This window comes from Pteropus vampyrus, unplaced genomic scaffold (assembly GCF_000151845.1).
Source record: "Pteropus vampyrus isolate Shadow unplaced genomic scaffold, Pvam_2.0 Scaffold244, whole genome shotgun sequence".
Taxonomy (NCBI): domain Eukaryota; kingdom Metazoa; phylum Chordata; class Mammalia; order Chiroptera; family Pteropodidae; genus Pteropus; species Pteropus vampyrus.
This window is the reverse complement of record NW_011889025.1, coordinates 4000365-4010763: the sequence shown is the minus strand read 5'-3', so window position 1 is coordinate 4010763 and position 10399 is coordinate 4000365. Positions and strand designations below refer to the sequence as shown.

The following is a 10399-nucleotide window of genomic DNA, read 5'->3' as shown; positions in this document are numbered from 1 at the left end:
CTAGATTTCTACCATCGACATCACTGATCCTTTCCTCCATTTGGCCAACTCTATTTCCTAAGCTTGCTATTTCATTTTTTATCTCTTTCAGTTTGTTCTTCATCTCCAGAATTTCTATTTAGTTCTTTTTAATGGTTTCAATCTGCTTGCTAAAGAATTCATTATGCTCATCTAGTTGTTTTTTTTCAATTCCAGAAATCGTTGATATGAATTGTTTTGGATCTCATTGAGTTTTTTCAGAAGTACTTACCTGAATTCTCTGTCATTCAAGTTGCATATTTCTATGTCTGTTAGCTTATTTTATGGAGATTTTTCTCTTTTTTTCTGAGATGTCTTGTTACCTTGGTTGTTTATGGTGTTTAATGGACTATTTCTTCACCAGGGGTTTAATGTAATTGTATTCTGCTTTTTTTTTTCCAGAATGAAGATTTATTATATAAAGATCTCTCTTAAGCTGTTGCAAAGAAGGCGTTTTCCTTTTGGTTTCCAGTAGGTGGCATCTAAACTTGGATCCCTGCTTTATATAAAGTCTTAACAATTTCTTTTTTTCCCTCTTATAGATAGATATTCAATTACGCTTGCTACCTTTATCTCAGTCTCTGTCAGTTTTGGCGACAGTTTGGGTAGTGTTCGCTTATATTTCCCTGGGACTCTGCAGTGTTCTGTCTTGGGGAATATGGGGGGGAGGGCCCTCTGGGTTGGGAGTTGTGGGCTGCGGCTTATCCTCCCGTTTTGCAACTGTGGCTGGTAATAATCAACTGTTGCTTCTCTGCCATCTCTACTTCTCTGTTGTCGCCACTTCTGTGCTTCCTGCCCTGATACTGGGCACTGTTATTGGCTGTGTACAGCTTATAGCTGTCCCAGGCAGGGTTGTTCAGGGAACCCGCCACACCTTCTCTCTTCCTCTTCCTGCAGGTAACTCAGGCTGAGAGAGATAACTTCTTTGTTTCTCCCAGTCTATCGCCCAACTCCCGGGGTTCTGACCCGTGGTAGCTCTTATGCGCAGATCCCATGCTCAGAAGTGCTGGTGTGCAATTTGAGTGTTTTGTTTGTTTGTTTGTTTGTTCGTTTTTTAGTTTTAGATGCTTAGCTTATTGTTGTTTCAATGGGATAGATCTGGAGCCGTCTCTTACTCTGCCATATTTCTGACATCATTCCACCTTAAATATTTAGAGTGACACAGGCCATTCCCGCCAGTGGCACTATATAGAACACTTGGATCTGTGTCCTCCTTCATAGGGTGCTTTTAGTGACAGCAACAGGGCGGTTACTCATAAACTTTGTTTCTTTTTTATCTATGATCCTGAAGGTACCAGCATGGTCTTCTTCCTTATCACCCTCTCTATTCTCTTTGAGGGCTATTAATGTGAATCTTCTGTAGTAGGAGGTAGTAGCAGCTGAACATGTCACATGGTAGCTGGTTCCCAGCTTATAGAAGTTGGGTTACCCTCTATGCAGAGGCTGAACTCAGTGTCTAGAGTTTTTTTTTCATAGGTACATAGGCATTGCCATTTTATTATTCATATTTATAGTTTTTCCCTCTGCTTCTTTTTTAAAAAGTCATTTTTTGAAACTTTTCTTTTAATTAATACTGGTTTGGTGGTGATGAACTCCTTTAGCTTTTTCTTATCTAAGAAGCCTATTATCACTCCTTCACTTTTAAATGAGATCCTTGTGTAGTCTTGATTGTAGATACTTGCTTCTCATTGCTCTGAATATTTTATGCCAGTTCCTTCTGGTCTGTGACATTTCTGTTGAGAAATCAGCTGACAGCTTCATGGAGCTTCCTTATAAATAACTGGCTTCCTTCCCTTGATGCTTTTAGGATTCTCTTCTTGTCTTCAACCTTTGCTGTTTTTATTATGATGTCTCTTGTTTACATTATACAAGCAGCTCTGAGGGGGGTCACCCCTTGAAAGAAGATTCACCCCAGCAGACTCTGATACCTGCTGAGACCACCCTCTGGTTGTGCCATTTGTGAGGTTAATCAGCTTGTGCCTGTTATGGTTTGAAGCATATCTGTGGTAGTTTGATTCTGAAGCTTCTTGGGAGGTGCTTTCATGCAAGCCAAACTCAGCTGCTGCCAGTAACCGGGCTGAGGCTACCTGATAGGAGCTACAAAGTGATCCAGGGTCAGTTGTTGTCTGTGCTGGACCTGGGGACATAAGGGAGAGGCCACTCTGTGAATTTGGATAACTTTTTAAGAAAGGCAAACTTAGCTAAAACACACTTATTGTGCTACCTTTTCCTTAAAGAGTAGTATCATGGCTTCTCTGAGCTAGACTTTCAATGTATGTCATAAACATGCAAAGAGCAAATATTTAAGAATAGCGTCATTAGGTTTCCCCTTCTTTAAATCCCTCATTTTCCTTGAGCAGGTCTTACATTGACTACTAGATCCTGGTAACTATCTGGACTAGTATGTTTGGTTAGAAACTGCCTTTATTCTACTGTCAATAATAATGATAAAAAATCTCTAGGTTTACTACATCTTCACTGTTCTTTAGAGATTTTATTTTATTTTATTTATTTAATTTTATTTTTAGGCGAGGCAACCCTTTGTTGACCTCACAAATTGCAAGGACCTTGTCAGCTTACAATCCCTTATTTTTTTACGCCTACAGCACCTGGTCTTCCTAGATGGTTTCCCATCCAAGTACTAACCAGGCCCAATCATGCTTAGTTTCTGAGATTATATGGAATCGGGCTTGTTCAGGGTAGCATGACCATAGACATTAGAGATTTTAAATAGCTACGAGTTCAACAGTTCTGACCATAGAAGCCTAGCCTAAGGAAATATAGCTAACAGGCTTTGCTTTTTTATCTAATCAAAAGTCTAAAATTGAATCACCAAAATTATATACTAGCCTACAATATTCACATCTTTGTGTAGGTTTTGATTATGAAGACACTTTTTAAGAGGAGAAGAGAGGAAAGAGGCATTTCATCAAGAATATTCAAGCAAAAATAATAAACCATTTTCAATATGCCTAACCTGAAGGAAACTACAGAGTATTTTTATAATCAATGAACTGCTGAGGTTTAAAAACAAGATTTCCTTCACAGGGCAATATCTGTAAAAGTTACAAGTTTCCTGACATTTTATTTATATTTTCTTTTACGCACACAATAAATAACTTTCTATTTGAATTACTTATCAACACAAGGATAAGAAAACAAAAACAGACCATTAATGTTTAGATAATGGAAAATGAAAATGAATAATAACCAAAATCTTTTCTCCTGGGGACAAAAAGCAGTCAGCAGGAAACAGAATTCTTAAGTACTCATTGATGTTCAGCTCTGATGTGTTAAAATATATAGTTTTACTGATCAGAATGAGTTTTTCTGTAGTCAAATCACATTATTTATCCTGGAAACTGCTGTGACAAACACCTTATCTACAAAAGAAAAATTAACCTTATAATTTATTTTAGTTTGTGAAAAGGCACATGGTTAGCTTGTGGAAGAAACTCTCATTTGATCCATGTTTCTTCACTTTTGTGTATAAATTCTACAAAATTGATAGGATTTGAGGGGGAAAAAAACAATATATAAAGGATCACATAAAAAAATCTCATTTGGTTAATTTGAAGTTTTTGGTACCACTTTAGCAAATCTAAATAGTATATTGCTAGGTTGATCAGGTTGTTTCCAAGTACATATTTTACTTTGCCCTATTGGCTGATAAACTGGAGTATAGAATTATTATTACTACTCTATACAATATTCAACACAACTCAGAGATTGCAGTCAAACTGGGAAATTTCCTGGAAACTAAGCAGAAAGGGAAGACAAAAGCAAGGGGTGAAGGGTTAAGAAAGGAAAACAGTTTGAGGCAGACTTTTAAGATGGCCCTTATGATTTCTGTCTCCTGGTATTTATGCCCTTGTGTAATCCCCTCCTCTTCAGGGTGCTTCTAACTAATAGAATAGAGCAAAGGTGATGAGATGTCACTTCCATGACTGAGTTAAAAATTGTGACTTTTATTTTGTCATTAAACTCTCACTATTGACTTCTTGGCTGACATGCCTTGATTAAGCAAATATGCACATGGCAAGGAACTGAAGGCAGATTCCAGCCAATAGCCTGTAAAAAATTGAGGCCTCAGTTCAACAACTTGCAAAATATGGAATACTGCCAAATATTACTAAGTAAGTGATTCTTTTTCCAGGCAAGCCTGAGCCAACATCTTGATTTCAGCTTTATGAGAAAACTTAACCCACATATACCATGAAAAAGAATTGTTACACAGCAGTAGATAACTAAAAAAATAACTTTAGAAAAATACTAAATTGTTAGTAAATTCACAATGTTGCACTTCAGAGAATATCACTGGGAAATGAGAAGTTAAAGCAATTAGAAGAATCCTTTCACAAGCTTCCAATACCTACCTACCAGCAATAGTACTTATATATTCAGTCTTCCTTCCTCTTAGTATGAATGAATTGTCCACATTCCTAGCTAAGGTTAATGTCTTCACTCATTCGCTAGATCTGCTTACTTGAAGGCATTGATCTAGTAATTCTTTTCTTTCTCTTCTGTATCACTACATTTTTTTTTAGTCTACCAGATAATTTCCATCAACATTTAAATATGTTATTTTTACCATCCTAAAAACAAACAAAAGAAGTGAACAACAACAATAAAAACACTCTCCTGGTCCCATTTGACCCCCTATTTCTACTTGTGAAATTATTGGCTAATCAATGTTTCAAATTCTTGTCTTTCTATACTTTCTTAAACCATTTGTTATGAGAGGAATTGCATTCCCCCAAAGATATGTTGAAGTCTTAATGCCTGGTACCTTTTATAGTAACCTTATTTAGAAATAGGAATTTCACAAATGCAGTCAAGTTTAGATGAGGTGATTAGGGTGAGCCCTAATTCAATATGACTAGTGCCCTTATAAGTAGAGAAAGACACATAGATATATATAGACAGTGTTAAGATGACAGAAGACACAAAGAGAACACCATGTGAAGACAGAGGCTGGGATTGTGTTGATGTGCCCGCAAGCCAAGGAACAGCAAGGATTTCCAGAAATCGCTGAACTCTAGGAGAAAGGTAAACAGTCTCCTTCAGAATCTCATGAAGCATTGAACTTAGCTAACACTTTGATTCCAAACTTTTAGACTCCAGAACAGTTAGAGGATAAAATATCAGTTGTTTTATGCTACCCAGTTTTTAGTAATTTGTTATGGCATCCCTAGGAAACTAATAAACCATATTCAAACTGGACTTTGTTCCCACCATTCCACCAAAACTGCTATTGCCAACATTATTGATGATTCTGTGTTACTAAATCCAAAATTAAATTCTTGCATTCTTTTTTCCCCTGGCTTTGTTGAAATATAATAGACATTTAGTTGCTCATATTTACATACTACAAATCAATGAGTTTTTTTTTCAATTATAGTGGCATACAATAATATATTAATTTCAGTTGTACAGCATAGTGATTAGGGATCTATATAACTCACAAAGTGTTCACCCCACTAAATCAAGTACCCTTTTTCCCCTTACATATTTTTTACAACATTGTTGACTCTTTTCTTTATACTGAACTTTATATTTCCATGACTATTTTGTATCTATCCATTTGTACTTCTTAATCCCTTTGCCCTTTTTCACCGTTCCTCTAACTCCTCCATCTAGTAGCCCTCACAATATTCTCTGTATCTATGAGTTTATTTCCTTTGTTGTTGTTGATTTTGTTATTTAGATTCCACATGTATGTGAAATCATGTGATATTTGCCTTTCTATATCTGACTTACTTCATTGAGTGCAAAACCCTCTAGGTCCATCAAGGCAATATGTTTTCCATCTCCCTCATTTTAGTCTGTGGCCTTTAATATGTAGTAAGTGTCTTGTAGGCACCATATATAGAAATCTTGTTTTCTTATCCATTCAGCTTCCTTGTCCTTTGGTCGGAGCATTTAATTCTTTTCCATTTAAGTACTTGTTGATAAATATGTAGTTTTACAATTATTTATTCAAATTTTTAAAAAATCTATTTATTTATTTATTTATTTATTTATTTATTTATTTATTTATTTATTTATTTATTTATTTATTTATTTATTTATTTATTTTATAGTGACATTGGTTAACAAAATCAAATAAGTTTCAGCTGAACACTTTAACAATAAAGGGTATATATATTTACACCTCCCATGGTTAGATTTCTTTCTGGCTTATTTCACATAGCATGATTATCTCGAGGTCCATCCATGTTGTCAAAAATGGCAGGATCTCATCTCTTCTTATGGCTGAGTAATATTCCATTGTATATATGTACAACTGCTTCTTTAGCCAATCATCTATCATAGGACACTTCAGTTGCTTCCATATCCTGGCCACTGTGAATAATGCTGCTATGAACATTGGTGTACAAATATCTTTTTGGATATGGGTTTTCAAGTCTTTGGGGTAAATAGCCAGTAGAGGGATTGCTAGATCCTATCGTAGATCAATTTTTAGTTTTTTGAGGTGCCTCTATACTGTTTTCCATAGTGACTATACCAACTTGCACTCTCACAAGCAGTGTAAAAGGGTTCCTTTTTCTCTGCATCCTCTCCAACATGTGCTATTAGTTGTCCTGTTGATTATAGCTATTCGAACAGGTGTGAGATGATATTTCATTATGGTTTTGATTTGTATTTCCATAATAGCTAGCGATGTTGAGCATCTTTTCATATATTTTTTGGCCATTTGTATGTCCTCTAGGGAGAAGTGTCTGCTCAGGTTCTCCGCCCATTTTTTGATTGGATGGTTTGCTTTTTTGTTGTTATTGAGTTGAATGAGTTCTTTGTATATTTTGGATATTAGGTCTTTAGTGGAGGCGTTGCGTGCAAATATATTTTCCCATTCAGATGGTTGTCTCTTTACCTTGTTGATGGTTACTTTTGCTGAGCAGAAGCTTTTTAGTTTGATGTAGTCCCATTCATTTATTTTAGCTTTTACTTCCCTTGCATTTGAGGTCAAATTAATAAAATCTTTAAGTCCAAGTTCCTTGAGTTTAATTTTTATGTTTTCTTCTATTGTTTCAGGTCTTATATTAAATCCTTAATCTATTTTGAGTTACTTTTGGTGTGTGGTAAGAGACAATAGTCTAGTTTCATTCTTTTGCAGGTGGCTTTTCAGTTTTTCCAACACCATTTATTAAAGAGGCTTTCTTTTCTCCATTATATGTTTTTGGCTTTTTTTTTTTTTTGTCGAAAATTACTTGCCCATATAAATATGGGTTGACTTCTGGACTCTCAATTCTGCTCCACTGGTTCGTGTGTCTGTTTTGCTGCAAATACCATGCCGTTTTAACTATTGTCGCTTTGTAGTATAATTTGAAGTCGGGCAAGTAATGGCTCCTGCCTCGTTCTTTTTCTCAGGATGACTTTGGCAATCCTGGATCTTTTGTGCTTCCATACAAATCTGATGATTATTTGTTCTATTTCTTTCAAAAATTTCAATGAGATTTTGATGGGGATCACGTTAAATCTGTGTAATGCTTTAGATGATAAGGTCATTTTAACTATGTGATTCTTCCAATTAAAGAACACAAAATATCATTCTATTTCTTTGTACCCTCTTCGATTTCTTTTAATAGAATCTTATAGTTTTCATTATATAGGTCCTTCACATGTTTCGTTAGATTTATTCCTAGGTATTTTAGTCTTTTTGTTGCAATTGCAAAAGGAATATTTTTCAACTTATTTTTCTGACACTTCATTATTAGAGTATAGGAATGCTATGGAATTTTAAAAATTGACTTTGTATCCAGAGACTTTACTGTATTTGCTTATTGTTTCTGGTAGTGTTCTTGTGGAGTCTCTAGGGTTTTCTATATAAAGAATCATGTCATCCACAAATATCGACAGTTTGACTTCTTCATTTCCTATTTGGATGCCTATTATAAATTTCTCTTGACTGCACTTGCTAGGACCTCCAGTGTAATATTGAATATCACTGGCAATAGTTGACAGCCTTGCCTTGTTCCTGATCTTAGAGGGAAGGATTTTAGTTTATCACCATTAAGTATAATGTTGGCTGAGAGTTTGTCATATATGGCCTTGATTATGTTAAGGTACTTTCCTTCTATACTGATTTTCTTAAGTGTTTTGATCACAAATGGATGCTGTATCTTGTCGAAGGCTTTTTCTGCATCTATTGATGTGATTATATGATTTTTATTTTTTAAATTATTTATGTGGTGTATCTCATTAATTGATTTGTGTATGTCAAACCATCTCTGTGCCCCTGAGATGAAGCCCACTTGATCGTGGTGTATAATCTTAATATGTTGCTGTATTTGGTTCACTAGTATCATATTTAGGATGTTTGCATCTGTGGTCATGAGAGGTATCGGTCTGTAGTTTTCTTTTTTTGTGTTATCTTTATCAGGTGTTGGTATCAGGGTAATAATGTCATAATAAACTGAATTAGGAAGTATTGCCTCCTCTTCGATTTTTTGGAAGAGTTTCAGGAGAACACGTATCAAATTTTCCTTGAATGTTTGGTAGAATTCACTGGTGAAACCATCTGATCCTGGACTTTTACTTTTTGCGAGGTGTTTCATGATTGTTTCAATTTCCATAATGCTGCTCAAATCTATTTAGATTTTCCAGTTCTTCTCGATTCTAAGTACTGGTCCCTTTCTTCTAGGTTATTAAATTTGGTGTTATATAGTTTTTCATAGTATTCAAGTATGATACTTTGTATTTTCGGGGTGTATTTTGTAATTGCCCTTCTTTCATCCCTGATTTTGTTGATTTGTGTCTTTTCTCTTTTTTCTTTAGTGAGTCTGGACTGGGGTTTGTCAATTTTAATAATCCTCTCAAAGAACCAGCTCTTTGTTGCATTTATTTTTTTCTATATATTTTTTGTTTTCAATTTCAGTCATTTCTGATCTAATTTTGATTATTTATTTCCTTCTGCTGACTTTAGGCCTCATTTGTTCTTCCTTTTCTAGTTTCTTTAAGATGAAGCATTAGTTTGTTTATGTGGGCTTATTTTTGTTTTTGGAGATAAGCCTGTAATGATATAAACTTTCCTCTTATGACCGCTTTTGCTGTGTCACAAAAGTTTTGATGTGTTTTACTATCATTATTATTCGTTTCTATATACCACTTGATCTCTTTTTATTTCTTCTCTGACCTAGTTATTCTTCAATAGCATGTTGTTTAATCTCCATGTATTTGTGGTTCTTCTTGATTTCTTTTTGCAGTTGATCTCTAGTTACAGATCAGTGTGATCGGAGTACATGGTTGGTATGACTTCAACCCTCTTATATTTATTGAGGCTATCTCTGTGTCCCAGTATGTGGTCAATTCTTGAGAATGTTTCATGTGCATTAGAGAAGAATGTATAAGCAGCTGAGATAGAAGGCTCTGTAAATATCAATTATATTCAGTTGATCTAATGTGTCATTTGAGGATCTTATTTCCTTATTGATTTTCTGTTTAGATGATCTGTCCATATCTGACAGTGGGGTATTTAGGTCTCCGACGACAATAGTGTTTTGGTCTGTTTCTCCCTTTACTTCTGTTAGTAATTGCTTATGTATTTCGGAGTTCTCTGATTGGAAGCATAGATATTAATAAGTGTTATGTCTTCTTGGTGTATGATTGCCTTTATCAGTATGAAGTGCTCCTCGGTATCTTTCTTTACCTTTTTATTTTGAAGTCTATTTTGTCCGATATTTGTTCCGCTACTTCCACTTATCTCTGAATGACATTTGCTTGAAATATGTTTTTCTACCTGTTCATTTTGAGTCTATATTTGTCTTTTGAGCTGAGATGTGTTTCCTGGAGGCTGTATATGCTTGGGTTTTGTTTACTGATCCATTGTGCAACTCTGTGCCTTTTTATTGGTGAGTTCAATCAATTTACATATAAGATTATTATTGAAATATTAGGCCTTGTAGTTATTTTATCTTTTGTTTTCTGGTACCTTGGTGTTTCCATTCCTTCCTTGTCCTTCTGTGTCTTTTTTTGTTGTTGTCGTTTTTCGTTTTCATTTGGTTTTGTGGTTTTCCCTCTGGTCCTTCTTGTTTTATATTATATACTTCAGTTCTGAATCTTTGATGTTTGGTTACCCTTATAAATACCTAAAGGATAATTATATATACAGACTCATCCATTTTTTTCTGCATGTGTCTTATATTGATTCACTTTTGTGATTTTGGATCTTTGAATCTTCCCCTTTTCAATCATTGTTGTCTCAATATTTTCCCTATGTATGCTGAACGTTCATTACTATCTTGTTATAGCAAATCTCTTCTGATTGTTTAAGCTATAATGCCCTGTTCTTAGTAAGAGTTGCACTCCTCTGCTTCTATCTGCATGTTAGTTGCCTTACTCCTAATTATATATTTATTTTTTGTCATTTTGTTTTAGGTGA

At 34.8% G+C, this 10399-nt stretch overlaps 1 pseudogene; it reads right to left on the bottom strand.

The window, feature by feature from the left end:
* Positions 1-2615: 2615 nt before the first annotated feature.
* LOC111729060 lies at positions 2616-2734 on the bottom strand (annotated as a pseudogene).
* Positions 2735-10399: the final 7665 nt, after the last annotated feature.